Genomic DNA, 27999 nt, shown 5'->3' with positions numbered 1-27999 from the left:
ATACTTTTCTTCCCTATGGACAGGTGTAGCACCTGTCTGACTTTACCCTTAAGTTCCGCTGCCTCCTATCTTCCTCTCTTCAATGGTAAGACCTTCATTTCACCTAAAAATAGAAATGGAAACTTTTATTCCTGGCCCTGCACTCTGAGGAGATGAATTCCTTACCTCTTGATAGACATGATCAGTTCCACTGATTTCCTCTTTCCTCTGATCCATAGGCAAGAATGATCAATCCTGCAATCAGTGGATTAACTCATCTCTGGAAATGGAAGAGAAGGTTATGTTGCAATTAGTTTTATTTTTGTATGAAATAACATAACTGCTACTGCCTTGTAGGAACAATCCACAGCACTATCTGGAAAGGAAAAAGGAGGTGCTATTACTATAACTGGTTAGAATTGCCAGCTGCTTTCCTTACGTCTGAAGAAGCAGCTCCCAGTTTTTGTTCCAGTGTTCTGTACAGCAGCTTCTTGTGTCCTTGTGTGTCTCAACTTCCCTTCTTTAGAGACATGCAGATTTCATCAGTTACTGTTTCTTCCACCTGTGAATATGACCAGAACCATTGACTGTTGTGGGCAATGGAATGTGTAATATATTTCTTACCTTCCAAAAGCGATGGATCAGTTAGGTCAGGTAATTCCTTCCTGGAAACTGCATCCTTCCATCTCAAAATTGGTCCTGCTGCAAAGAGGTGTTTGACAGACAGTAGTTTAGTCAGGAAATAAATGTGAATGATTTGTCCTTGGATTAATTTGGGAAGAGTGAGTAAAATACATACCTTCTGTGGCATGACCTGTTGTGTTGGTTCTTTTGTTTGTTTCTCTCTGTACAATCAGTTGTATTGCTTAAAATCTAGTGGGCATACATTACTATTTCCTTATTTTTGAATGGAGCAAGTCGATAATTCTCCAACCTTTCACCACTTATGTTCTGTACATTGCTTTATACTTACAAAACTTGCTAGTAGCCTTTGACAACAAAAGATGGATTCACGCCCTTCACCTGAAAGTAGAGTCAGGTTGGTTAGTTTCCTCTCCATTGCTATGAGAAGGTGAATCCCTATCTTCTCGATAAGACTCATTTTCTCTTTTTACGTCTTAAGTGGTACAATAGGTGCTTCTGACAGAATAGCTGCAATGATCACATCAGCAGAACCAGGTCGTTGTAATGTCATCTCTGGAAAGGTGATGGCACCTCTCAGCAATGGCCACTTGTACCCTTGTACCCTGTGTGTCTTGTATAAATGCAACTTGTTTTGCTGCTGTCTTGGCAAAGGCAGTCAGGCTTCCACATGATCCTAAAGGAATTATCCAAAATTTCCCCTTTCATCCACTTCTTCCGTGCCTCTCCTCCTGTCTCTTCCCTTGTAGCCTTTTTGCCTGCCCCTTTCTCTCCTCCCTGTCCCTTCCGCACCTCTCTGGTGTTTGTTTCTTACCTAGTCTAATTTTCCCCCCTCCTCCCTTGTTGATACCTTCCCCTACCCACCAGCCTTGGCCCTGCTTTGTCCTGCTGTGTCTCCTTCCCTTCTTTAGTAGAGGAGGCAACTGGGCCCTGGAAGACCCTGCACGTTTTCCACAGTCCCCATCTTTAGTCCCACTGGCAGTAGCCATGTGCTCTGTGTGGCATTCTGGTGTGAAATGCTGCAGCCCCCGGTGACTGGCCTAATAAAATCGCTTCATCACAACCAACTCCTGGGTCATTGTCCCCCCCTTTCTCCTTATTTGGGCATTGAGCAAATTGGCCAGCCCCAAATCCCTGCCAGGGGAGCTGTAGGGGGAGGGCTCGGTCTGGCTCTAAAAACTCGGAAATTCGTCAACTTACACTTCAGATCTGGTCACCAGCTGGGCTCTGCTTGTGCCAGGCTCATGGCCAGCTCCTTCCCTGTGATTTGGATGGAGTGGGACTTATTCAGCCCTTGCCTGTGAAGGCTTATGCCTGGGTCTCTTCCCAGTCTGTCTCTGTCTCTGTTGGTTTCAGTCACTGCCCTTATGACGGAATGTTCCGCTTCCGTCACAATGGGCCCATTCTGAGCAGAGCTGAGTTCTTCCATCTCCCTTGGGAACCAGTAGGAGCTGTGGGTGCCCGGCCCCCTCTTAGGACAATCCACATTGGCTGTGTCTCATGGTGTTGCACCATCAGTGCCATGTGGTATCCTCCCTCCTCTCTTATAGGCTGATCACTGCAGAATGTGCCCCACACCAGGGGAGGCAGGGTTAGCTGGTGAGGGGTGGATACCAGAACCCTTCTATGGTGCAGGGGCCTCTGAAACAATGACACCTGTTGTGGGTTGCTTGTGTGTGTTGTGTTGTCACAGCTCTAGCCAGGTAGCTAGGCCAGCAGATCAAACTGCCCAAAAGATGACCGAGTTGGTTAGGTGGGCAAAGGCTCTTGACCAGGTTTCTTGTTTACAAAGCACAGCTCGGTCAGCAGCAGGGCTCTGTGTGGCTGAGGGGCAGTGGAAAGACGTATCTTCTGTGACCGCTCTTTTATACACAGATATGAACAAGTAACATATTACTGGACACCTACTTAAGCTGTGTGTAGGTTACTGGACAGGCTGCTGAGACAGAGCCGGCTAAAGCTGTGGGCTGACCAGGCTACTCCCCAGGGCGCCCCATTGTAGGAGGCACCGCGTGGGGCTGCTGGGCTGGGCGGGGTCAGCACTGCGCATGCGCCGGTCGCCCGTGGGCGGGGCCGTGCATGTGCTGTCCACCGGGGGCGGGGCCACACATGCACTGTGTGCCCAGAGGCGGGGCCACGCATGCGTTGCACTCCTGGGAGCGGCGCCTCGTTCCCGGGGGCCAGGGCGCAAGACTGTCTCGGGCCCGTCCTGTGCTGAGGTGGATCAGTTCGGAGGTAGCTCTGAGATGGTGATGGGACAGGGACAGGGACAGGGACAGGGACGGGGAGAGTGTGATGTGCCTGTGTATGTCCAGGGAACAGAGAACAGACAGAGTCCAGTTGCTGAGATTGAAACAGCAAATGCTCCAGAGTCTGGAAACCAGGAGGCTCCACTCCCAGCAGTGACTCTAGTCTCATGTGTAAACAAAGAAGCGGGGCCAAATTTGTCCACTGGCTGAATAAGGGAAGCTTCTCCGCCAACTGGCTGAAGGCCTTGGGACTAGCTGGCTCCTAGAATAATTTTCACTTCTATGGTGTGATATGGTCTTTGGGAATCATAGAACACTTGGCCCATTGGCCAACCCCTTTGCTAGCTCACTGAGCTTAACCCCTTAGTCACTTGGGCTGTGTCCAGACTCAGGTTTTTTTTCGAAAAAAGTAGCCTTTTTTCGAAAAAACTTCACCTGCGTCTAGACTGCAGCCGCGTTCTTTCGAAATTAAATCGAAAGAACGCGGCTTTTCTTTCGACGGCGGTAAACCTCATTGCACGAGGAAGAACGCCTTCTTTCGAAAGTTCCTCTTTTGAAAGAAGGCGTTCTTGAATGTAAATAGGGCTTCTTCGAAAGAGAGCATCCAGACTCACTGGGTGCTTTCTTTCAAAAAAGCAAGCCGCTTTTTCGAAAGTTCCGCGTGCAGTCTAGACGCTCTCTTTCGAAAGAGGCTCTTTCGAAAGTATCTTTCGAAAGAGGCTTGCAGTCTAGACATAGCCTTGGTGCTGGTTAGCACTTCTCCTGTTCATTACAGCATCCTGCAACTAAAATGGATCATTCAGACAAACTCTCTCTCTCTTCTTTATGTATTGAAAACATAACCCAATGCCCTATGCAGACACAGAGCACACACTGGTGTGGTACATACCCTGTCTTGGCAGGCCCTGGTCTGTGTCTCAGTATTAACCAATCTCCAGGGCTTTCCTCTTCTCCCATGTAGCCCCCTTCTTGCATCTCAACTGATGAAACCTGCTGTTCTCTTAGCCTATATATGCCCCATGCAAGTTTTGAACATTGGTTCTTGAAAGCTGTCCACACAGGATGTTTTTCTTTCCTCTGAAAATACAACCACAGCCACTGAATTGCACTCAGGGATAAGCAGGTTCCTCACCTCTTGACAAAGATGCATCCTCTGGTGTCAGCCATCACACTTGACACCTCTCAGACCCTGAGATGTGTGATCACCTGTAACAAACTCATTGGGACAACATAAGTTAGCAATTTTGTGGAGCTGATTGCACATTTGTTAGGCTTGTCACATGCTTCTCTTACCTCTCCTCAGAGCCAATTCTGTGGCTCTGTTGAATGGAGTGTGTGGATTTTCCTATCATGAGAGAACCAATTGTCCTTCCAGGTGATAGGAATGGCTTTGAGCCATTCATTGGTGCTGGAAAATCTGAGCATCTGTAACCCTGATCTCCTGAAAAGGTAAATCTGCTTTGCAAAGTAGTTCTCGAAAAGCCCAGCCATGGCTGTAGGGGTCAAATTTGGACAAGGAATGTGGTTGCTCATTGGTTTTATGTTCCCAGAAATGTTGCCAAAGGGAACAGATTGTCAAGCACCTTGTACAACAGAACCACAAACACTCACCTCCTTGTTGGTCTGCCACATTGTGGGTCTGAAACACGCTGGTCTTCGTTTTAGTCACTGAAGGCAACTTTTACTTCCTCTCGGCAGGTATGACCACGTCTTCCTTTTTTTAAATAATGCAATGCCTTATAGCTATCAGTCTCTGTGAGGCACAGTCAGCTGCATTTCTGTGACCTGAAAAGGAAAGCCAGATCCATTAATTCCTTCTCTAGTGTTCTGAGGTGAGTTCCTTACCTCTTGGCTACAGTGAAGGATCTTTTAGGAACTTCCTGAAGCTTTCTCACCCTCGGAGTTCAAATCAGCTACATTTCCCACATCTGAAAAAATGAGAGAATCCATTCATTTCCACTTAAATGTTCAAAAATGAGAGTTTTTTGTTTTTTCTTACCAACTGATATGCCTGGCTCAGCTCATTCCAATTGCATTAATCCCTTCTAGAGCACAATAGTCCTCTGGTCTCCTTCCATCCGGAGATATGTGATCTGCAATAACAGTCAATGAGTGCCAGTTTGATTAATTGATTTCGTCTATAAGTGTGACTTGAGCACCAGATTCATCTGACAACCAGAGAAACTAAAATGCTCACCTCCGTCTGTGATGTGCTGCTGAATTGCTTCCAATGCGGATTTGCATCTAGCATATCTGTTTGAAATAACTGACCTTTATTTCCTTGTTACTGATCCCAAGATGCTGTCATTTCCTCCATGGACTGAGCACCAAGAAAGTCTATGAGGTTTTAGGTTTTGCCTTTACTTTTCACATTCTCAGGTAAGGTCAACAGCCAGTTTTTCTACCTGAAAGTGAAATCGACACTGCTTGATATGCACGTGGCTATGCGGAGTCTGGTATTTCTTACCTCTTGTGGAGGACAGCGAATTCCCTTCCCTTCTTTCTGGTAGGAGAGGCCTCCCTTTCACATTTCAAATCAGGAAAACCTGCAATCAGCAATGTTTGACAGGTTTTTATCTTTTATTATGACTCAGTACCAGCTATGAAGAGCTTTCAATGGAGACTGTTCCTTAGCAGCCAGATCATTAGACTTTTCAGTGCTCACCTACTTGTCATGATGTTCCACCACATAGCATTGAATCTTGGATGCTTATTGCCAGCTACGTGAGTTAAATCTTGAAGCAAAAAATTGGCACTTTTGGGGCTGTTTTTTTCTGAACGAGAAGGAAAAGATGTTTTTTTCCCTCTGAGCAGGTATCGCACCTGTCTGGCTTTACCCTTAATTCAGCAGCCTCCTATCTTCCTCCCTTGAATGGTAAAACCTTCATTTCACCTAGAAATAAAAATGGAAACTGTTATTCCTGGCCCTGCACTCTGAGGAGATGGATTCCTTACCTCTTGATAGAAATGATCAGTTCCACTGATTTTTCTTCCCTTTGATCCATAGGCAAGAATGATCAATCCTGCAATCAGTGGATTAACTCATCTCTGGAAATGGAAGAGAAGGTTAAAGCTCCTTTTTATGTTGCAATTAGTTTTATTTTTGTATGAAATAACATAACTGCTACTGCCTTGTAGGAACAATCCACAGCACTATCTGGAAAGGAAAAAGGAGGTGCTATTACTATAACTGGTTAGAATTGCCAGCTACTTTCCTTACGTCTGAAGAAGCAGCTCCCAGTTTTTGTTCCAGTGTTCTGTACAGCAGCTTCTTGTGTCCTTGTGTGTCTCAACTTCCCTTCTTTAGAGACATGCAGATTTCATCAGTTACTGTTTCTTCCACCTGTGAATATGACCAGAACCATTGACTGTTGTGGGCAATGGAATGTGTAATATATTTCTTACCTTCCAAAAGCGATGGATCAGTTAGGTCAGGTAATTCCTTCCTGGAAACTGCATCCTTCCATCTCAAAATTGGTCCTGCTGCAAAGAGGTGTTTGACAGACAGTAGTTTAGTCAGGAAACAAATGTGAATGATTTGTCCTTGGATTAATTTGGGAAGAGTGAGTAAAATACATACCTTCTGTGGCATGACCTGTTGTGTTGGTTCTTTTGATTGTTTCTCTCAGTACAATCAGTTGTATTGCTTAAAATCTAGTGGGCATACATTACTATTTCCTTATCTTTGAATGGAGCAAGTCGATAATTCTCCAACCTTTCACCACTTATGTTCTGTACATTGCTTTATACTTACAAAACTTGCTAGTAGCCTTTGACAACAAAAGATGGATTCACGCCCTTCACCTGAAAGTAGAGTCAGGTTGGTTAGATTCCTCTCCATTGCTATGAGAAGGTGACTCCCTCTCTTCTCGATAAGACTCATTTTCTCTTTTTACGTCTTAAGTGGTACAATAGGCGCTTCTGACAGAATAGCTGCAATGATCACATCAGCAGAACCAGGTCGTTGTAATGTCATCTCTGGAAAGGTGATGGCACCTCTCAGCAATGGCCACTTCTACCCTTGTACCCTGTGTGTCTTGTATAAATGCAACTTGTTTTGCTGCTGACTTGGCAAAGGCAGTCAGGGTTCCACATGGTCCTAAAGGAATTATCCAAAATTTCCCCTTTCATCAACTTCTTCCGTGCCTCTCCTCCTGTCTCTTCCCTTGTAGCCTCTTTGCCTGCCCCTTTCTCTCATCTCTCCTCTCTGTCCCTTCCGCACCTCTCTGGTGTTTGTTTCTTACCTAGTCTAATTTTCCCCCCTCCTCCCTTGTTGATACCTTCCCCTACCCACCAGCCTTGGCCCTGCTTTGTCCTGCTGTGTCTCCTTCCCTTCTTTAGTAGAGGAGGCAACTGGGCCCTGGAAGACCCTGCACGTTTTCCGTAGTCCCCATCTTTAGTCCCACTGGCAGTAGCCATGTGCTCTGTGTGGCATTCTGGTGTGAAATGCTGCAGCCCCCGGTGACTGGCCTAATAAAATCGCTGCATCACAACCAACTCCTGGGTCATTGTCCCCCCCTTTCTTCTTATTTGGGCAGTGAGCAAATTGGCCAGCCCCAAATCCCTGCCAGGGGAGCTATAGGGGGAGGGCTCAGTCTGGCTCTAAAAACTCGGAAATTCATCAACTTACACTTCAGATCTGGTCACCAGCCCCAGCTCTGCTTGTGCCAGGCTCATGGCCAGCTCCTTCCCTGTGATTTGGATGGAGTGGGACTTATTCAGCCCTTGCCTGTGAAGGCTTATGCCTGGGTCTCTTCCCAGTCTGTCTCTGTCTCTGTTGGTTTCAGTTACTGCCCTTATGACGGAATGTTCCGCCTCCGTCACAATGGGCCCATTCTGAGCAGAGCTGAGTTCTTCCATCTCCCTTGGGAACCAGTAGGAGCTGTGGGTGCCCGGCCCCCTCTTAGGACAATCCACATTGGCTGTGTCTCATGGTGTTGCACCATCAGTGCCATATGGTATCCTCCCTCCTCTATTATAGGCTGATCACTGCAGAATGTGCCACACACCAGGGGAGGCAGGGTTAGCTGGTGAGGGGTGGATACCAGAACCCTTCTATGGTGCAGGGGCCTCTGAAACAATGACACCTGTTGTGGGTGGCTTGTGTGTGTTGTGTTGTCACAGCTCTAGCCAGGTAGCTAGGCCAGCAGATCAAACTGCCCAAAAGATGACCGAGTTGGTTAGGTGGGCAAAGGCTCTTGACCAGGTTTCTTGTTTACAAAGCACAGCTCGGTCAGCAGCAGGGCTCTGTGTGGCTGAGGGGCAGTGGAAAGACGTATCTTCTGTGACCGCTCTTTTATACACAGATATGAACAAGTAACATATTACTGGACACCTACTTAAGCTGTGTGTAGGTTACTGGACAGGCTGCTGAGACAGAGCCGGCTAAAGCTGTGGGCTGACTGGGCTACCGCCCAGGGCGCCCCATTGTAGGGGGCGCCGCGTGGGGCTGCTGGGCTGGGCGGGGTCAGCACTGCGCATGCGCCGGTCGCCCGTGGGCGGGGCCGTGCATGTGCTGTCCACCGGGGGCGGGGCCACACATGCACTGTGTGCCCAGAGGCAGGGCCACGCATGCATTGCACTCCTGGGAGCGGCGCCTCGTTCCCGGGGCCCAGGGCGCAAGACTGTCTCGGGCCCGTCCTGTGCTGAGGTGGATCAGTTCGGAGGTAGCTCTGAGATGGTGGTGGGACAGGGACAGGGACGGGGAGAGTGTGATGTGCCTGTGTATGTCCAGGGAACAGAGAACAGACAGAGTCCAGTTGCTGAGATTGAAACAGCAAATGCTCCAGAGTCTGGAAACCAGGAGGCTCCACTCCCAGCAGTGTCTCTAGTCTCATGTGTAAACAAAGAAGCGGGGCCAAATTTGTCCACTGGTTGAATAAGGGAAGCTTCTCCGCCCACTGGCTGAAGGCCTTGGGACTAGCTGGCTCCTAGAATAATTTTCACTTCTATGGTGTGATATGGTCTTTGGGAATCATAGAACACTTGGCCCATTGGCCAACACCTTTGCTAGCTCACTGAGCTTAACCCCTTAGTCACTTGGTGCTGGTTAGCACTTCTCCTGTTCATTACAGCTTCCTGCAACTAAAATGGATCAGTCAGGCAAATTCTCTCTCTCTTCTTTATGTATTGAAAACATAACCCAATGCCCTATGCAGACACAGAGCACACACTGGTGTGGTGCAGAGCCTGGGTGTATGCAAGGGACTGTTCCTTTAACTCCATTCATCTGAAGAAGGGGGTTGTGCCCACGCAAGTTCATGATACTATCAACCTGTTTTGTTAGTCTCTAAGGGTATGTCTACACTAGCCCCCTAGTTCGAACTAGGGAGGCTAATGTAGGCATTCAAAGTTGCAAATGAAGCCCAGGATATAAATATCCCGGGCTTTATTTGCATCTTCCCATCTGGGCACCATTTTTAAATCCCCCTAGTCCGAACTAACTGCCCACGGCTACACACGGCAGTCAAAAGTTAATTCGAACTAAGTCCTTAGTTAGAATTAACTGTTACACCTCATTTCACGAGGTGGGGCCATGTGAGTGCCCATGGCTGTGCCGCTGCCTTGAAGATATAAATTGTCTCCAAATTGGAAATAGTTGTGGGTGAGAACAAAGTTGCAGAGCTCTGTAACCAGGTGTGCTGTGGTGTCATCAGAGATGGCGTTCCTGATAGCCTGTAATCTGTCTTCATGTGCAATGTTGGTGTAAAGAGCTTCTACGGCCATGGTGGCCAGGACGGTGTTTTCAGGAAGATGACTGATGTTCTGCAGTTTCCTCAGGAAAACGGCAGTGTCTCGAAGACAGCTAGGTGTGCTGGCAGCGTAGGGTCTGTAGAAAGAATCAATATAGCCAGATAATTCTTTTATAAATGCCGATGCTTGAGAGGTTGGGTCCTCTGGGAGTTCCAGGTTTGTGTATCTTGGGTAGCAGACTCCTGGTTGGGGATGAGGGAGGGTGTTTGCATAGATTTGGTCGTGAGTAGTATCAGTGAGCTTCGTGGGCAATTGTTTTAGTGGGTATTTGGCATTTTGTTAGTGAGATCAGAGGAGAGAAGCCTGTGGAATCTGGTGTTGGTGAGCTGGCTGGCAGCTGCCTTTTCATAATCTGTTCTGTGCATGATGACTACAGCGCTCCTTTAGTCAGCCTCTTGGAGCATGAAGTTAGATTTGTTTTTGAGGCTGTGTACAGCATTGCACTCTGCATGACTGAGGTTATATGTTGTATGTTGTTTCCTGATGGTTTCAGCCCATGCACTGCATAATGTGTCAAGTGTTAAGGCTTGGGCAGTTTTGACTGGTGGTTTTACATACTTACAGCAACTCCTCACTGGCAAGGTGTCTACAGGCAGTGTGTGACCTTAGGGTTGGTCTGAGACGTGCCAGAATCATCACTCCGCCCCCTCTCCATAATGTCTGGGGATTACAATGAAAGAAAACTCTGATCTGACCTCCCTCTTGGGTTTTGTTTTGCCAAACGGAAGTTCAACAGAGGAGATTTTGCAAAACCAAGACCACGCCCTTCCCCATTTTGCTCTTCTCTAGTGTTAGGTCCTCCCCTCCTGTGAGTTGTGAGTGACGCCTACAATTTATGTGGTATCTTTGCCCACAGCAGACGCAGTTCTCTCTGCAACCATCTTCCCAAGGCTGAGTCACTGAGATTGATTTCACCTTGGGAGATATCTCTCCCTGCTGGCTTTGGAAGGCTGGGTTTACAGATGCTTGTCTAAGTTGCCCTGTGGTTTGGGCTCAGTGTGTGGCTGGGAAGAGGACTGGAGGGAGACAGAAGTGGACATGGGGGATTGTGTTAGATAGGCTACAGGAACTGGAGGTTCAATAGAAATGTCCCACTGAAGGAATATGTTCCTGGCCCCCCTTCCTTTTCTCATCCCCTCCAGCTAGGTGCTACTAACACTGACCCTGTCCTGGGTTGGGCTCTCAGTCAACTCCCTGCAGCAATTCCTCTGGCTTTCCCAGATCCCTGCAACAGGATATGGAGACCACACTGGGAGAGGCAGCGGGAATGAGTTCTTGTGAGCCGACCCAACCCATCTCTGAGAGGACAACCCAGCACCAACTGGGCAGACTGGAGAGGAGAGCAGGCTTCCACCCCCTCTCTTGGAAATGGCTGGCTGAAGGGAAGACCTTCTTACATACACCCCACCCAGTGGCTCTCCTTGGAGAAATGGGCTTCCTAGGCTGAGTTCAACCCATCCCTCAGAGAACAACCCAGCACCAACTGGGCAGACTGGAGAGGAGAGCAGGCTTCTGGCCCCAACTCTTATAAAAGGGCTGGCTGAAGGGAAGACTTTCTTGCATGCCCCCTGTCCAGTGATTCCCCTTGTAGAAAGGCGCTGCCTGTGCTGAATTCCATGTGATTTTGTGAGCCCAGTGTGGGAGCTGAGGAAGCAGTGGCCCCACCATGGCACTGGAACGGTTGCTTTGGGTTCACTGACCTCATTTCCAGAGCCACCAATCCAAGGTGTGTCCAAAGGCCCTACACTGGTGTCTAGGGGCATTCTGGGACAGGACCATGGTACCGGTGGCCCTGGGCTTCCTGCTTCCAGGGCACCTGGCCAGTTTCCCTTCGTCCCTTGGGGCCATGCACATGCTTGTCCCCTTCTGGGGATGAAGGGACATTCTCTCCCGCCCTTGGGCCCTGCTGGGCTGAGAGAGCCATTTGGGGGATCATGCTGGATATGCATGGGGGTGGGGCAGCACTCCCAGCAGATCTCTGCCCTGCTGTGTTGGTGGGAGCATGGACACGGTCGAGGGGCACAGGATGAGTCTGTAGAGAATGCAAAAGATAAAAGGAGACACGTTCTCTTTGACAGATTTTATTATCTAAATGGCCCAAAGGGCTGGTCCTTGCTCAATGCCCCAGAGGAAGGCGAAAAACCTCCAGAGTCTCTGGCCAATCTGCTCTGGAGGAAAATTCCTTCCTGACCCCAAATATGGCGATCGATTTCACCCTGTGCATGCCAGCAAGGACCCACTGGTCCCTATAAATACATACCCTGTCTTGGCAGGCCCTGGTCTGTGTCTCAGTATTAACCAATCTCCAGGGCTTTCCTCTTCTCCCATGTAGCCCCCTTCTTGCATCTCAACTGATGGAACCCGCTGTTCTCTTAGCCTATAGATGCCCCATGCAAGTTTTGAACATTGGTTCTTGAAAGCTGTCCACACGGGATGTTTTTCTTTCCTCTGAAAATACAACCACAGCCACTGAATTGCACTCAGGGATAAGCAGGTTCCTCACCTCTTGACAAAGATGCATCCTCTGGTGTCAGCCATCACACTTGACACCTCTCAGACCCTGAGATGTGTGATCACCTGTAACAAACTCATTGGGACAACATAAGTTAGCAATTTTGTGGAGCTGATTGCACATTTGTTAGGCTTGTCACATGCTTCTCTTACCTCTCCTCAGAGCCAATTCTGTGGCTCTGTTGAATGGAGTGTGTGGATTTTCCTATCATGAGAGAACCAATTGTCCTTCCAGGTGATAGGAATGGCTTTGAGCCATTCATTGGTGCTGGAAAATCTGAGCATCTGTAACCCTGATCTCCTGAAAAGGTAAATCTGCTTTGCAAGTTAGTTCTCGAAAAGCCCAGCCATGGCTGTAGGGGTCAAAGTTGGACAAGGAATGTGGTTGCTCATTGGTTTTATGGTCCCAAAAATGTTGCCAAAGGGAACAGATTGTCAAGCACCTTGTACAACCGAACCACAAACACTCACCTCCTTGTTGGTCTGCCACATTGTGGGTCTGAAACACGCTGGTCTTAGTTTTAGTCACTGAAGGCAACTTTTACTTCCTCTCGGCAGGTTTGACCACGTCTTCCTTTTTTTTAATAATGCAATGCCTTATAGTCTCTGTGAGGTCCAGTCAGCTGCATTTCTGTGACCTGAAAAGGAAATCCAGATCCATTAATTCCTTCTCTAGTGTTCTGAGGTGAGTTCCTTACCTCTTGGCTGCAGTGAAGGATCTTTTAGGAACTCCCTGAAGCTTTCTCACCCTCGGAGTTCAAATCAGCTGCATTTCCCACATCTGAAAAAATGAGAGAATCCATTCATTTCCACTTAAATGTTCAAAAATGAGAGTTTTTTTGTTACCAACTGATATGCCTGGCTCAGCTCATTCCAATTGCATTAATCCCTTCTAGAGCACAATAGTCCTCTGGCCTCCTTCCATCTGGAGATAGGTGATCAGTGAGTGCCAGTTTGATCGATTGATTTGGTGTCTAAATGTGGCTTTAGCACCAGACTCATCTGACAACTAGGAAAACTGAAATGCTCACCTCAGTCTGTTATGAGCTGCTGAATTGGTTCCAATTCAGATTTACAACTAGCAGACCTGTTTGAAGTAACAGACCTTTAATTCCTTGTTACTAATCCCAGATGCTGTCATTTCCTCCATGGATTGAACACCGGAAAATTTTGTCTTTTGCTTTTCATATTCTCATGTAAGGTCAACAGCCAGTTCTTCTACCTGAAAGTGAAATTGACACTGCTTGATATGCACATGGCTATGTGGAGTCTGGTATTTCTTACCTCTTGTGGAGGAAAGCCAATTCCCCTTCCTTCTTCCTGGTAGGAATAACTTCCCTTTCACATTTCAAATCAGGAAAACCTGCAGTAAACAATGTCTTAAAGATTTTTATTTTGTATTATGACTCATTACCAGCTATGAAGAGCTTTCGATGGAGACTCTCCCTTAGCACGTAGATCATTAGGCTTTTCAATGCTCACCTCCTTCTCATGGAGTTCTACCACATGGCTTTGATTCTTGGATGCTTATGGCCAGCTACATAGGTTAAAACTTGAAGCCAAAAATTGGCACATTTTTGTTTTTTTCTCGACTAGAAGGAAAACATACTTTTCTTCCCTATGGACAGGTGTAGCACCTGTCTGACTTTACCCTTAAGTTCCGCTGCCTCCTATCTTCCTCTCTTCAATGGTAAGACCTTCATTTCACCTAAAAATAGAAATGGAAACTTTTATTCCTGGCCCTGCACTCTGAGGAGATGAATTCCTTACCTCTTGATAGACATGATCAGTTCCACTGATTTCCTCTTTCCTCTGATCCATAGGCAAGAATGATCAATCCTGCAATCAGTGGATTAACTCATCTCTGGAAATGGAAGAGAAGGTTATGTTGCAATTAGTTTTATTTTTGTATGAAATAACATAACTGCTACTGCCTTGTAGGAACAATCCACAGCACTATCTGGAAAGGAAAAAGGAGGTGCTATTACTATAACTGGTTAGAATTGCCAGCTGCTTTCCTTACGTCTGAAGAAGCAGCTCCCAGTTTGTGTTCCAGTGTTCTGTACAGCAGCTTCTTGTGTCCTTGTGTGTCTCAACTTCCCTTCTTTAGAGACATGCAGATTTCATCAGTTACTGTTTCTTCCACCTGTGAATATGACCAGAACCATTGACTGTTGTGGGCAATGGAATGTGTAATATATTTCTTACCTTCCAAAAGCGATGGATCAGTTAGGTCAGGTAATTCCTTCCTGGAAACTGCATCCTTCCATCTCAAAATTGGTCCTGCTGCAAAGAGGTGTTTGACAGACAGTAGTTTAGTCAGGAAACAAATGTGAATGATTTGTCCTTGGATTAATTTGGGAAGAGTGAGTAAAATACATACCTTCTGTGGCATGACCTGTTGTGTTGGTTCTTTTGATTGTTTCTCTCTGTACAATCAGTTGTATTGCTTAAAATCTAGTGGGCATACATTACTATTTCCTTATCTTTGAATGGAGCAAGTCGATAATTCTCCAACCTTTCACCACTTATGTTCTGTACATTGCTTTATACTTACAAAACTTGCTAGTAGCCTTTGACAACAAAAGATGGATTCACGCCCTTCACCTGAAAGTAGAGTCAGGTTGGTTAGATTCCTCTCCATTGCTATGAGAAGGTGAATCCCTCTCTTCTCGATAAGAAGACTCATTTTCTCTTTTTACGTCTTAAGTGGTACAATAGGCGCTTCTGACAGAATAGCTGCATGATCACATCAGCAGAACCAGGTCGTTGTAATGTCATCTCTGGAAAGGTGATGACACCTCTCAGCAATGGCCACTTGTACCCTTGTACCCTGTGTGTCTTGTATAAATGCAACTTGTTTTGCTGCTGACTTGGCAAAGGCAGTCAGGGTTCCACATGGTCCTAAAGGAATTATCCAAAATTTCCCCTTTCATCCACTTCTTCCGTGCCTCTCCTCCTGTCTCTTCCCTTGTAGCCTCTTTGCCTGCCCCTTTCTCTCATCTCTCCTCTCTGTCCCTTCCGCACCTCTCTGGTGTTTGTTTCTTACCTAGTCTAATTTTCCCCCCTCCTCCCTTGTTGATACCTTCCCCTACCCACCAGCCTTGGCCCTGCTTTGTCCTGCTGTGTCTCCTTCCCTTCTTTAGTAGAGGAGGCAACTGGGCCCTGGAAGACCCTGCACCTTTTCCGTAGTCCCCATCTTTAGTCCCACTGGCAGTAGCCATGTGCTCTGTGTGGCATTCTGGTGTGAAATGCTGCAGCCCCCGGTGACTGGCCTAATAAAATCGCTGCATCACAACCAACTCCTGGGTCATTGTCCCCCCCTTTCTCCTTATTTGGGCATTGAGCAAATTGGCCAGCCCCAAATCCCTGCCAGGGGAGCTGTAGGGGGAGGGCTCAGTCTGGCTCTAAAAACTCGGAAATTCATCAACTTACACTTCAGATCTGGTCACCAGCTGGGCTCTGCTTGTGCCAGGCTCATGGCCAGCTCCTTCCCTGTGATTTGGATGGAGTGGGACTTATTCAGCCCTTGCCTGTGAAGGCTTATGCCTGGGTCTCTTCCCAGTCTGTCTCTGTCTCTGTTGGTTTCAGTTACTGCCCTTATGACGGAATGTTCCGCCTCCGTCACAATGGGCCCATTCTGAGCAGAGCTGAGTTCTTCCATCTCCCTTGGGAACCAGTAGGAGCTGTGGGTGCCCGGCCCCCTCTTAGGACAATCCACATTGGCTGTGTCTCATAGTGTTGCACCATCAGTGCCATGTGGTATCCTCCCTCCTCTATTATAGGCTGATCACTGCAGAATGTGCCACACACCAGGGGAGGCAGGGTTAGCTGGTGAGGGGTGGATACCAGAACCCTTCTATGGTGCAGGGGCCTCTGAAACAATGACACCTGTTGTGGGTTGCTTGTGTGTGTTGTGTTGTCACAGCTCTAGCCAGGTAGCTAGGCCAGCAGATCAAACTGCCCAAAAGATGACCGAGTTGGTTAGGTGGGCAAAGGCTCTTGACCAGGTTTCTTGTTTACAAAGCACAGCTCGGTCAGCAGCAGGGCTCTGTGTGGCTGAGGGGCAGTGGAAAGACGTATCTTCTGTGACCGCTCTTTTATACACAGATATGAACAAGTAACATATTACTGGACACCTACTTAAGCTGTGTGTAGGTTACTGAACAGGCTGCTGAGACAGAGCCGGCTAAAGCTGTGGGCTGACCAGGCTACTCCCCAGGGCGCCCCATTGTAGGGGGCGCTGCGTGGGGCTGCTGGGCTGGGCGGGGTCAGCACTGCGCATGCGCAGGTCGCCCGTGGGCAGGGCCGTGCATGTGCTGTCCACCGGGGGCGGGGCCACACATGCACTGTGTGCCCAGAGGGGGGGCCACGCATGCATTGCACTCCTGGGAGCTGCGCCTCGTTCCCGGGGCCCAGGGCGCAAGACTGTCTCGGGCCCGTCCTGTGCTGAGGTGGATCATAGAATCATAGAATTATAGGACTGTGTGACGGGGTGGGGCCCGCCTACCCCCCCCGAAACGGGCCCACCCCGCACTGATCCGGCGGTTGCCCTCTCGCTGCGGGGGGCCGCCCGACGCGAACTCCGCACGTGCCGGCTGTGTAGCGCGGCCGCGCGTCTGGTGAGGGGCAGGGAAGGGGACGTTGCTAGGCAACGTCAGACGCGCGGGGCCCAGAAAATGGTGGCCGGAAATGACGTCAGAGGGGGGAGGAGCCGGACGAGGGGGTTAAGATACAAGAGGAGAGGAGCAGGGCAAACACGGGGGAAGGAGCGGGAGCAGGAACAGGAGCACAAGCAGGAGCACGGGAGGCATAGGGAGGCGCAGGTGGGGTGGAAGTAGCCCAGGGCAGGGCGAGGAGCTGGCGCACCGGCGGGTTTCGGGGTCGGACCCCCCCCCCCGGTGGGACAGATCCCCCAGCGATACTGTCCTTAGGGCCCTGGGCTGGGGTCTGGGAGTGAGGGTGGGCCCAGACTCCCCACCCCACATATCCTGGCAAAATAAACGTGTGGACTGGGGACTGTTGAGCACTCGAAAACAGGGCAAGGTAGCACAAGAAGGAGGGGGTGGGACTTGAACCCCCACAGACTGGAAGGGACCTCGAGAGGTCATCGAGTCCAGCCCCCCGCCCTCAAGGCAGGACCAAGCTTCGTCTAGACCATCCCTGACAGATGTCTATCTAACCTGTTCTTAAATATCTCCAGAGAGGGAGATTCCACCACCTCCCTTGGCAATTTATTCCAATATTTGACCACCCTGACAGTTAGAATTTTTTTCCTAATGTCCAAACTAAACCTCCCTCGCTGCACTTTAAGCCCATTACTCCTTGTCCTGTCCTCAGAAACCAAGAGGAACAAATTTTCTCCTTCTTCCTTGTGACACCCTTTTAGATATTTGAAAACAGCTATCATGTCCCCCCTTAATCTTCTTTTTTCCAAACTAAACAAGCCCAGTTCATGAAGCCTGGCTTCATAGGTCATGTTCTCTAGACCTTTAATCATTCTTGTCGCTCTTCTCTGTACCCTTTCCAATTTCTCCAAATCTTTCTTGAAATGTGGCGCCCAGAACTGGACACAGTACTCCAGCTGAGGCCTAACTAGTGCAGAGTAGAGCGGCAGAATGACTTCACGAGTTTTGCTTACAACACGCCTGTTGATACAACCTAGAATCATATTTGCTTTTTTTGCGACAGCATCACACTGTTGACTCATATTCAACTTGTGGTCCACTATGACCCCTAGATCCCTTTCCGCCATGCTCCTTCCTAGACAGTCGCTTCCCATCTTGTATGTATGGAACTGATTGTTCCTTCCTAAGTGGAGCACTTTGCATTTCTCTTTATTAAACTTCATCCTGTTTACCTCTGACCATTTCTCTAACTTGCCAAGGTCATTTTGAATTATGTCCCTATCCTCCAAAGAAGTTGCAACCCCACCCAATTTGGTATCATCTGCAAACTTAATAAGCGTACTCTCTATCCCAATATCTACATCATTGATGAAGATATTGAACAGTACGGGTCCCAAAACAGACCCTTGCGGAACTCCACTTGTTATCCCTTTCCAGCAGGATTTAGCACCGTTAACAACAACTCTCTGACTACGGTTATCCAGCCAATTATGCACCCACCTTATCGTGGCCCTATCTAAGTTATATTTGCCTAGTTTTTCAATAAGAATATCATGCGAGACCGTATCAAATGCCTTACTAAAGTCTAGGTATATGACATCCACCGCTTCTCCCTTATCCACAAGGCTCGTTATCCTATCAAAGAAAGCTATCAGATTAGTTTGGCATGACTTGTTCTTCACAAACCCGTGCTGGCTATTCCCTATCACTTTATTACCTTCCAAGTGTTTGCCTATGATTTCCTTAATTACCTGCTCCATTATCTTCCCTGGGACAGAAGTTAAACTGACCGGTCTGTAGTTTCCTGGGTTGTTCTTATTCCCCTTTTTATAGATGGGCACAATATTTGCCCTTTTCCAGTCTTCTGGAATCTCCCCTGTCTTCCATGATTTTTCAAAGATCATAGCTAAAGGCTCAGATACCTCCTCTATCAGCTCGAGTATCCTGGGATGCATTTCATCAGGACTTGGTGACTTGCTGACATCTAACTTTCCTAAGTGATTTTTAACTTGTTCTTTGTGTATCCTATCTTCTAAACTTACCCTCTCTCTGCTTGTATTCACTACGTTAGGCACGCCTCCAGACTTCTCGGTGAAGACCCGAACAAAGAAGTCATTGAGCATCACCGCCATTTCCAAGTTTCCTGTTACTGCTCCTTCCTCCTCACTAAGCAGTGGGCCTACCCTGTCCTTGGTCTTCCTCTTGCTTCTAATGTATTTATAAAAGGTCTTCTTGTTTCCCTTTATGCCTGTAGCTAGATTGATCTCATTTTGTGCTTTTGCCTTTCTAATCTTGCCCCTGCATTCCCGTGTTGCTTGCCTATATTCATCCTTTGTTATTTCTCCTAGTTTCCATTTTTTATAGGACTCCTTTTTTATTTTGAGATCATGCAAGATCTTCTTGTTAAGCCAAGCTGGTCTTTTGCCATATTTTCTATCTTTCCTACACAGCGGAATTGTTTGCTTTTGGGCCCTTAACAATGTCCCTTTGAAATACTTCCAACTCTCCTCAGTTGTTTTTCCCTTCAGTCTTGCTTCCCATGGGACCTTACCTACAAGTTCTCTGAGCTTATCAAAATCTGCCTTCCTGAAATCCATTACCTCAATTGTGCTGGTCTCCCTTCTACCTTTCCTATTATTTCATGATCACTGTCCCCCATACTGTCTTCCACTTTCAAGTTCTCAACTAGTTCCTCCCTATTTGTTAAAATCAAATCCAGAACAGCTTCTCCTCTGGCAGCTTTTTCAACCTTCTGAAACAGAAAGTTGTCTCCAATGCAGTCCAGAAACTTATTGGATAGCCTGTGCCCCACTGTGTTAGTTTCCCAACATATGTCTGGATAGTTGAAGTCCCCCATCACCACCAAATCTTGGGCTTTGGACAGTTTTGTTAATTGTTTAAAAAAGGCCTCATCCACCTCTTCCACCTGGCTAGGTAGCCTGTAGTAGACTCCTAGCATGACATCACCCTCATTTTTTACCCCTTTTAGCTTAACCCAGAGACTCTCTACACAGCTATCTCCTACGTTCATCTCCACTTCAGTCCAAGTGTGTACATTTTTAATATACAAGGCAACCCCTCCTCCCATTTTTCCCTGTCTGTCCTTCCTAAGCAAGCCGTACCCTTCCATACCAACATTCCAATTGTGCGTCCCATCCCACCAGGTTTCTGTAATACCAATGATATCATAGTTGTATTTATTTGTTAGCAATTCCAGTTCTTCCTGCTTATTACCCATACTTCTCACATTTGTATATAGGCATCTAAGATACTGATTTGATCTTGCCTCCCCATTGTGCCCTGACCCTCCTTTCTCCTTGCCATTATAGGCCGTAGTCCCCCCCCATTTCCAACCCATCTCCCAGTCCCGCACATTCAGCACTTACCTGTGGGCTTTGCTCACCTGTCCCCGTTGAACCTAGTTTAAAGCCCTCCTCACAAGGTTAGCCAGTCTGTGTCCAAACAAGGCCTTCCCGCTTCTGGTTAGGTGAACTCCATCTCTGCCAAGCAGTCCTTCCTGGAAGAGCACCCCGTGGTCAAGGAAGCCGAAGCCCTCCTGGCGACACCATCTTCGCATCAGTTCGGAGGTAGCTCTGAGATGGTGGTGGGACAGGGACGGGGAGAGTGTGATGTGCCTGTGTATGTCAGGGAAGAGAGAACAGACAGAGTCCAGTTGCTGAGGGTGAAACAGCAAACGCTCCAGAGTCTGGAAACCAGGAGGCTCCACTCTCAGCAGTGACTCTAGTCTCATGTGAAAACAAAGAAGCGGGGCCAAATTTGTCCAATGGCTGAATAAGGGAAGCTTCTCCGCCCACTGGCTGAAGGCCTTGGGACTAGCTGGCTCCTAGAATAATTTTCACTTCTATGGTGTGATATGGTCTTTGGGAATCATAGAACACTTGGCCCATTGGCCAACATCTTTGCTAGCTCACTGAGCTTAACCCCTTAGTCACTCGGTGCTGGTCAGCACTTCTCCTGTTCATTACCCCTTCCTTCAACTAAAATGGATCATTCAGACAAACTCTCTCTCTCTCTCTCTTCTTTATGTATTGAAAACATAACCCAATGCCCTATGCAGACACAGAGCACACACTGGTGTGGTGCAGAGCCTGTGTGTATGCAAGGAACTGTTCCTTTAACTCCATGAATCTGAAGAAGGGGGTTGTGCCCACGGAAGTTCATGATACTATCAACCTGTTTTGTTAGTCTCTAAAGGTATGCCTACACTAGCCCCCTAGTTCGAACTAGGGAGGCTAATGTAGGCATTCGAAGTTGCAAATGAAGCCCAGGATATAAATATCCCACGCTTGATTTGCATCTTCCCGTCTGGGCACCATTTTTAAATCCCCCTAGTCCGAACTAACTGCCCACGGCTACGCGCGGCAGTCAAAAGTTAATTCGAATTAAGTCCTTAGTTAGAATTAACTGTTACACCTCATTTCACGAGGTGGGGCCATGTGAGTGCCCATGGCTGTGCCGCTGCCTTGAAGATATAAATTGTCTCCAAATTGGAAATAGTTGTGGGTGAGAACAAAGTTGCAGAGCTCTGTAAACAGGTGTGCTGTGGTGTCATCAGGGATGGCGTTCCTGATAGCCTGTAATCTGTCTTCATGTGCAATGCTGGTGTAAAGAGTTTCTACGTCCATGGTGGCCAGGACGGTGTTTTCAGGAAGATGTTCTGCAGTTTCCTCAGGAAGACAGTGGTGTCTCGAAGACAGCTAGGTGTGCTGGCAGCGTAGGGTCTGTAGAAAGAATCAATATAGCCAGATAATTCTTTTGTAAGTGCCGATGCTTGAGAGGTTGGGTCCTCTGGGAGTTCCAGGTTTGTGTATCTTGGGTAGCAGACTCCTGGTTGGGGATGAGGGAGGGTGTTTGCATAGATTTGGTCCTGAGTAGTATCAGTGAGCTTCGTGGGCAATTGTTTTAGTGGGTATTTGGCATTTTGTTAGTGAGATCAGAGGAGAGAAGCCTGTGGAATCTGGTGTTGGTGAGCTGGCTGGCAGCTGCCTTTTCATAATCTGTTCTGTGCATGATGACTACAGCGCTCCTTTAGTCAGCCTCTTGGAGTATGAAGTTAGATTTGTTTTTGAGGCTGTGTACAGCATTGCACTCTGCATGACTGAGGTTATATGTTATATGTTGTTTCCTGATGGTTTCAGCCCATGCACTGCATAATGTGTCAAGTGTTATGGCTTGGGCAGTTTTAACTGGTGGTTTTACATACTTACAGCAACTCCTCACTGGCAGGGTGTCTACAGGCAGTGTGTGACCTTAGGGTTGGTCTGAGATGTGCCAGAATCATCACTCCGCCCCCTCTCCATGGTGTCTGGGGATTACAATGAAAGAAAACTCTGATCTGACCTCCCTCTTGGGTTTTGTTTTGCCAAATGGAAGTTCAACAGAGGAGATTTTGCAAAACCAAGACCACGCCCTTCCCCATTTCACTCTTCTCTAGTGTTAGGTCCTCCCCTCCTGTGAGTTGTGAGTGACACCTACAATTCATGTGGTATCTTTGCCCACAGCAGACGCAATTCTCTCTGCAACCATCTTCCCAAGGCTGAGTCACTGAGATTGATTTCACCTTGGGAGATAACTCTCCCTGCTGGCTTTGGAAGGCTGGGTTTACAGATGCTTGTCTAAGTTGCCCTGTGGTTTGGGCTCAGTGTGTGGCTGGGAAGAGGACTGGAGGGAGACGGAAGTGGACATGGGGGATTGTGTTAGACAGGCTACAGGAACTGGAGGTTCAATAGAAATGTCCCACTGAAGGAATATGTTCCTGGCCCCCCTTCCTTTTCTCATCCCTTCCAGCTAGGTGCTACTAACGCTGACCCTGTCCTGGGTTGGGCTCTCAGTCAACTCCCTGCAGCAATTCCTCTGGCTTTCCCAGATCCCTGCAACAGGATATGGAGACCACACTGGGAGAGGCAGCGGGAATGAGTTCTTGTGAGCCGACCCAACCCATCTCTGAGAGGACAACCCAGCACCAACTGGGCAGACTGGAGAGGAGAGCAGGCTTCCACCCCCTCTCTTGGAAACGGCTGGCTGAAGGGAAGACCTTCTTACATACACCCCACCCAGTGGCTCTCCTTGGAGAAATGGGCTTCCTAGGCTGAGTTCAACCCATCCCTGAGAGAACAACCCAGCAACATCTGGGCAGACTGGAGAGGAGAGCAGGCTTCTGGCCCCAGCTCTTATAAAAGGGCTGGCTGAAGGGAAGACTTTCTTGCATGCCCCCTGCCCAGTGACTCCCCTTGGAGAAAGGCGCTGCCTGTGCTGAATTCCATGTGATTTTGTGAGCCCAGTGTGGGGGCTCAGGAAGCAGTGGCCCCACCATGACACTGGAACAGTTGCTTTGGGTTCACTGACCTCATTTGCAGAGCCACCAATCCAAGGTGTGTCCAAAGGCCCTACACTGGTGTCTAGGGGCATTCTGGGACAGGACCATGGTACCGGTGCCCCTGGGCTTCCTGCTTCCAGGGCACGTGACCAGTTTCCCTTCGTCCCTTGGGGCCATGCACATGCTTGTCCCCCTCTGGGGATGAAGGGACATTCTCTCCCGCCCTGGGGCCCTGCTGGGTTGAGAGAGCCATTTGGGGGATCATGCTGGAGATGCACTGGGGTGGGGCAGCACTCCCAGGCAGATCTCTGCCCTGCTGTGTTGGTGGGAGCATGGACACGGTCGAGGGGCACAGGATGAGTCTGTAGAGAATGCAAAAGAAAAAAGGAGACACGTTCTCTTTGACAGATTTTATTGTCTGTTTCTAAATGGCCCAAAGGGCTGGTCCTTGCTCAATGCCCCAGAGGAAGGTGAAAAACCTCCAGAGTCTCTGGCCAATCTGCTCTGGAGGAAAATTCCTTCCTGACCCCAAATATGGCGATCGGTTTCACCCTGTGCATGCGAGCAAGGACCCACTGGTCCCTATAAATACATACCCTGTCTTGGCAGGCCCTGGTCTGTGTCTCAGTATTAACCAATCTCCAGGGCTTTCCTCTTCTCCCATGTAGCCCCCTTCTTGCATCTCAACTGATGGAACCCGCTGTTCTCTTAGCCTATAGATGCCCCATGCAAGTTTTGAACATTGGTTCTTGAAAGCTGTCCACACGGGATGTTTTTCTTTCCTCTGAAAATACAACCACAGCCACTGAATTGCACTCAGGGATAAGCAGGTTCCTCACCTCTTGACAAAGATGCATCCTCTGGTGTCAGCCATCACACTTGACACCTCTCAGACCCTGAGATGTGTGATCACCTGTAACAAACTCATTGGGACAACATAAGTTAGCAATTTTGTGGAGCTGATTGCACATTTGTTAGGCTTGTCACATGCTTCTCTTACCTCTCCTCAGATCCAATTCTGTGGCTCTGTTGAATGGAGTGTGTGGATTTTCCTATCATGAGAGAACCAATTGTCCTTCCAGGTGATAGGAATGGCTTTGAGCCATTCATTGGTGCTGGAAAATCTGAGCATCTGTAACCCTGATCTCCTGAAAAGGTAAATCTGCTTTGCAAGTTAGTTCTCGAAAAGCCCAGCCATGGCTGTAGGGGTCAAAGTTGGACAAGGAATGTGGTTGCTCATTGGTTTTATGGTCCCAGAAATGTTGCCAAAGGGAACAGATTGTCAAGCACCTTGTACAACCGAACCACAAACACTCACCTCCTTGTTGGTCTGCCACATTGTGGGTCTGAAACACGCTGGTCTTAGTTTTAGTCACTGAAGGCAACTTTTACTTCCTCTCGGCAGGTTTGACCACGTCTTCCTTTTTTTAAATAATGCAATGCCTTATAGTCTCTGTGAGGTCCAATCAGCTGCATTTCTGTGACCTGAAAAGGAAATCCAGATCCATTAATTCCTTCTCTAGTGTTCTGAGGTGAATTCCTTACCTCTTGGCTGCAGTGAAGAATCTTTTAGGAACTTTCTGAAGCTTTCTCACCCTCGGAGTTCAAATCAGCTGCATTTCCCACATCTGAAAAAATGAGAGAATCCATTCATTTCCACTTAAATGTTCAAAAATGAGAGTTTTTTTGTTACCAACTGATATGCCTGGCTCAGCTCATTCCAATTGCATTAATCCCTTCTAGAGCACAATAGTCCTCTGGCCTCCTTCCATCTGGAGATAGGTGATCAGTGAGTGCCAGTTTGATCGATTGATTTGGTGTCTAAATGTGGCTTTAGCACCAGACTCATCTGACAACTAGGAAAACTGAAATGCTCACCTCAGTCTGTTATGAGCTGCTGAATTGGTTCCAATTCAGATTTACAACTAGCAGACCTGTTTGAAGTAACAGACCTTTAATTCCTTGTTACTAATCCCAGATGCTGTCATTTCCTCCATGGATTGAACACCGGAAAATTTTGTCTTTTGCTTTTCATATTCTCAGGTAAGGTCAACAGCCAGTTCTTCTACCTGAAAGTGAAATTGACACTGCTTGATATGCACATGGCTATGTGGAGTCTGGTATTTCTTACCTCTTGTGGAGGAAAGCCAATTCCCCTTCCTTCTTCCTGGTAGGAATAACTTCCCTTTCACATTTCAAATCAGGAAAACCTGCAGTAAACAATGTCTTAAAGATTTTTATTTTGTATTATGACTCATTACCAGCTATGAAGAGCTTTCGATGGAGACTCTCCCTTAGCACGTAGATCATTAGGCTTTTCAATGCTCACCTCCTTCTCATGGAGTTCTACCACATGGCTTTGATTCTTGGATGCTTATGGCCAGCTACATAGGTTAAAACTTGAAGCCAAAAATTGGCACATTTTTGTTTTTTTCTCGACTAGAAGGAAAACATACTTTTCTTCCCTATGGACAGGTGTAGCACCTGTCTGACTTTACCCTTAAGTTCCGCTGCCTCCTATCTTCCTCTCTTCAATGGTAAGACCTTCATTTCACCTAAAAATAGAAATGGAAACTTTTATTCCTGGCCCTGCACTCTGAGGAGATGAATTCCTTACCTCTTGATAGACATGATCAGTTCCACTGATTTCCTCTTTCCTCTGATCCATAGGCAAGAATGATCAATCCTGCAATCAGTGGATTAACTCATCTCTGGAAATGGAAGAGAAGGTTAAAGCTCCTTTTTATGTTGCAATTAGTTTTATTTTTGTATGAAATAACATAACCGCTACTGCCTTGTAGGAACAACCCACAGCACTATCTGGAAAGGGTAAAAGAGGTGCTATCATGATCATGGTTAAGAATTGCCAGCTACTTTCCTTACGTCTGAAGAAGGAGCTCCCAGTTAGTTTCAGTGTTCTGTACAGCAGCTTCTTGTGTCCTTGTGTGCCTCAACTTCCCTTCTTTAGAGACATGCAGATTTCATCAGTTACTGTTTCTTCCACCTGTGAATATGACCAGAACCATTGACTGTTGTGGGCAATGGAATGTGTAATGTATTTCTTACCTTCCAAAAGGGATAGATCAGTTAGGTCAGGTAATTCCTTCCTGGAAACTGCATCCTTCCATCTCAAAATTGGTCCTGCTGCAAAGAGGTGTTTGACAGACAGTAGTTTAGTCAGGAAACAAATGTGAATGATTTGTCCTTGGATTAATTTGGGAAGAGTGAGTAAAATACATACCTTCTGTGGCATGAACTGCTGTATCCGTTTGTATTTTTTTCTCTGTACCATCTGGTGTATGGTTAAAAATCTAGTGGGTATAACTTACTATTTCCTTATCTTTGAATGGAGCAAGTAGATAATTCTCCGACCTTTCAGCAGCTTTGGTTCTGTACATTGTTTTATACTTACAAAACTTGCTAGTAGATTTTGACAACAAAAGATGGATTCACGCCCTTCACCTGAAAGTAGAGTCAGGTTGGTTAGATTCCTCTCCATTGCTATGAGAAGGTGAATCCCTCTCTTCTCAATAAGAAGACTCATTTTCTCTTTTTACGTCTGCAAAGATCACATCAGCAGAACCATCAATGCAATGCCATCTCTGGAAAGGTGATGGCACCTCTCAGCAATGGCCACTTACACCCTTTCCTGTGTGCATTGTACAAATGTAATGTGTTTTGCTGCTATCTTGTCAAAGGAAACCAGGGTTCCACATGATCCTAAAGGAATCATCCAGTTTTCCTCCTTTACCCCCATCCACTCCTCTGTCTCTTCACTTGTAGCCTCTTTGCCTGCTCCTTTCCCTCCTCTCTGTCCCTTCTGCACTTCTCTGGTGTTTGTTTCTTACCTAGTCTAATTTCCCCCCCTCCTTCCCTATCGATACCTTTCTCTACCCACCAGCCTTGTCCCTGCTTTTCCTTCCTCCTTTGTCCTGCTTTGTCTCCTTCCCTTCTTTAGCAGAGGAAGCAATTGGACCCCAGAAGACCCTACTCTTTTGCCATGGTCCCCATCTTCAGACCCACTGGCAGTAGCCATCTGCTTTGCGTGGTTTCCTTGCGTGAAATGCTGTAGCCCTGGTGATTGAGCTAATAAAATCACTGCATCACAACTGAGTCGTGAGTCATTGTCCCTGTGACAGGGCGCCTGCCCTGCACTGGCCCTTTAAGACCAGGGCTCAGGCCCTGAGCCGGGGCTGGGAACAGAGAGGCCAGCTGAAGCTGTTAGGCTAGTGAGAGCCCAGCTGGCAGCTATACAGAGAGAAGCACAGTGGTTAGGAGAGGAAGGCCAGTGAGGGGCTGACTGCAGAGGAAGCAGGAGCTCCCAGGAGGGAGACCCGCTGGGGATAGCCAGGAAGGGATGGGAGAAGGCCAGCTAAGGCTCCCCTGGTTAGGGGCCAGAGACAAGGCCCTGGGTTTGGAGGCGGATCACAGCGTGGCTTAGGTAAGCGGGGCTGCAGAGATAATCCCAATGCCAATGATGAGCAACCCATACAGACTGTAACTTACCCTGAGAGGGGTTATATGAGGATAGTCAGGAGGCACTGAGGCACAGTGGGGGCTTGCACCCTGACAGTCCCCCCTTCCTCCTTATTTGGGCAGTAAGCAAAGTGATTAACCCCAAATCCCTGCCAGGGGAGCTGTAGGGGGAGGGCTCATTCTGGCTCTAAAAACTCTCATATGAATCAAATTACACTTCAGATTTAGAGTCATCAGCTGGGCTCTGTGTGTTCCAGGCTCATGGCCCGATTCTTACCTGTGATCTGGATGGGGTTGGACTTGTGCAGCCCTCGCCTATGAAAGCTGATGCCTGGGTCTCTTCCCGGTCTGTGTCTGTCGGTTTAGGACACTGCCCTTATAGCAGAATGTTCCGCTTCCATCACAATGGCCCTGTTCTGAGCAG

General features: G+C 47.7%; 1 long non-coding RNA gene across 15 annotated transcripts; it reads right to left on the bottom strand.

The window, feature by feature from the left end:
• Positions 1–4: 4 nt before the first annotated feature.
• Positions 5–27938, bottom strand: LOC112543598 (uncharacterized). 15 transcript variants are annotated; one of them, XR_012896842.1, is made up of 9 exons: positions 26998–27154; positions 26341–26561; positions 26166–26243; positions 23696–25810; positions 11884–14741; positions 5536–6674; positions 3760–5416; positions 779–1002; positions 310–681 (listed from the first exon to the last, which is right to left on the bottom strand). It is a non-coding gene; the product is annotated as an uncharacterized LOC112543598 (long non-coding RNA). The 15 variants fall into 15 exon arrangements; XR_012896830.1 differs by adding an exon at positions 5–259 and having other exon boundaries at positions 419–681; positions 23696–26561; XR_012896838.1 differs by adding an exon at positions 5–259 and having other exon boundaries at positions 604–681; positions 23696–26561.
• Between the last annotated feature and the right edge of the window lie 61 nt (positions 27939–27999).

This window comes from Pelodiscus sinensis, chromosome 20 (genome assembly GCF_049634645.1).
Source record: "Pelodiscus sinensis isolate JC-2024 chromosome 20, ASM4963464v1, whole genome shotgun sequence".
Taxonomy (NCBI): domain Eukaryota; kingdom Metazoa; phylum Chordata; order Testudines; family Trionychidae; genus Pelodiscus; species Pelodiscus sinensis.
The sequence above is the reverse complement of the archived record's forward strand: the minus strand, read 5'-3'. Positions and strand labels throughout refer to the sequence as shown.